This window comes from Oncorhynchus gorbuscha, unplaced genomic scaffold (genome assembly GCF_021184085.1).
Source record: "Oncorhynchus gorbuscha isolate QuinsamMale2020 ecotype Even-year unplaced genomic scaffold, OgorEven_v1.0 Un_scaffold_1556, whole genome shotgun sequence".
NCBI lineage: Eukaryota > Metazoa > Chordata > Actinopteri > Salmoniformes > Salmonidae > Oncorhynchus > Oncorhynchus gorbuscha.
In genome coordinates, this window is record NW_025746295.1 from 20,411 (window position 1) to 22,500 (window position 2,090).

Genomic DNA, 2,090 nt, shown 5'->3' on the forward strand with positions numbered 1-2,090 from the left:
GTATTTGTGAACAGAGCCCCAGGACCAGCTTGCTTAGGGGACACTTCTCCAGGTTCACCTCTCTGTAGGTGATGGCTTTGTTATGGAAGGTTTGTGAAACGCTTCCTTTTAGGTGGTTGTAGAATTTAACGTCTCTTTTCTGGATTTTGATAATTAGTGTGTATCTGCCTAATTCTGCTCTGCATGCATTATTTGGTGTTCTACGTTGTACACGGAGGATATTTTTGTAGAATTCTGCATGCAGAGTCTCAATTTGGTGTTTGTCCCATTTTGTGAAGTCTTGGTTGGTGAGCGGACCCCAGACCTCACAACCATAAAGGGCAATGGGTTCTATAACTGATTCCAGTATTTTTTGCCAGATCCTAATCTGTATGTTGAATTTGATGTTCCTGTTGATGGCATAGAAGGCCCTCCTTGCCTTGTCTCTCAGATCGTTCTCAGCTTTGTGGAAGTTACCTGTGGTACTGATGTTTAGGCTGAGGTATGTATAATTTTTTTGTGGGCTCTATGGCAACGGTTTCTAGATGGAATTTGTATTTGTTGTCCTGGCGACTGGACCTTTTTCAGAAAACCATTATTTTGGTCTTACTGAGATTTACTGTCTCTATCTCTCTCTGTCTCACTGTCTAATGTTTTGCATCGCTTCTGCTTAGCATTTCTCTGATTTTCTCTCTCTCCTTTCTGCTCACACGACTTTGATCCTTCACCCTCTCTCTCTCCCCCTCTCTCTCCCCCCCTCTCTCCATTTCTCTCTCTCTCCCCCTCTCTCTCTCCCCCTCTCTCTCCATTTCTCTCTCTCCACCCCCTCTCTCTCTCCCCCTCTCTCCATTTCTCTCTCTCTCCACCCCCTCTCTCTCCCCCCCCTCTCTCTCTCCCCCTCTCTCTCCATTTCTCTCTCTCTCTCCATCTCTCTCTCTCTCCATCCCCCTCTCTCCACCCCCTCTCTCCACCCCCTCTCTCTCCATCCCTCTCTCTCCACCCCCTCTCTCTCCACCCCCTCTCTCTCCATCCCTCTCTCTCCACCCCCTCTCTCTCCACCCCCCTCTCTCTCCACCCCCTCTCTCTCCATCCCTCTCTCTCCACCCCTCTCTCTCCACCCCCTCTCTCTCCACCCCCTCTATCTCCATCCCTCTCTCTCTCCACCCCTCTCTCTCCACCCCCTCTCTCTCTCCACCCCCCTCTCTCTCCACCCCTCTCTCTCCACCCCCTCTCTCTCACCCCCTCCCTCTCTCTCCACCCCTCTCTCCACCCCCCTCTCTCTCCACCCCCTCTGTCTCCACCCCTCTCTCTCTCCATCCCCCTCTCTCTCTCCACCCCCTCTCTATCTCCACCCCCTCTCTCTCTCCACCCCCTCTCTCTCTCCACCCCCTCTCTCTCTCCACCCCTCTCTCTCCACCCCCTCTCTCCACCCCCTCTCTCTCCACCCCCTCTCTCTCTCCACCCCTCTCTCTCTCCACCCCTCTCTCTCTCCACCCCCTCTCTCTCTCCACCCCCTCTCTCTCTCCACCCCCTCTCTCTCCACCCCTCTCTCTCTCTCTCCACCCTCTCTCTCTCTCCACCCCTCTCTCTCTCACCCCCTCTCTCTCTCCACCCCTCTCTCTCTCTCCACCCCCTCTCTCTCCACCCCTCTCTCTCTCTCCACCCCTCTCTCTCTCCACCCCTCTCTCTCTCCACCCCTCTCTCTCTCTCCAACTCTCTCTCTCTCCACCCCCTCTCCTCCTCCTCTCTCGTGAGGAGCAGTGGAACAGTAGAGTGAGGATGTTATTTAGGGACCACAGGCACAGCCTCTCATTTTCCGGGACATTACCCCCCAGGCGCACTAGGGACCGCTTTACAGGTTGGAACGCATGCAGAGTGTAGTCTCCTGAGAAATAAGGAAGGGAGTGAGGGAGGGAGGAGGGAGGGAGGGAGGGAGGGAGGGAGGGAGGGAGGGAGGGAGGGGGGAGGGAGGGAGGGAGGAGGGAGGGAGGGGAGGGAGGGAGGGAGGGAGGAGGAGGGAGGGAGGAGAAAAAGATCAAGCAAGCAGCAGTGTTGTTTTATGTTGACACCTAATTTATTCCCCTCTCACTCTCTCTCTCTGTCTCTCTCTC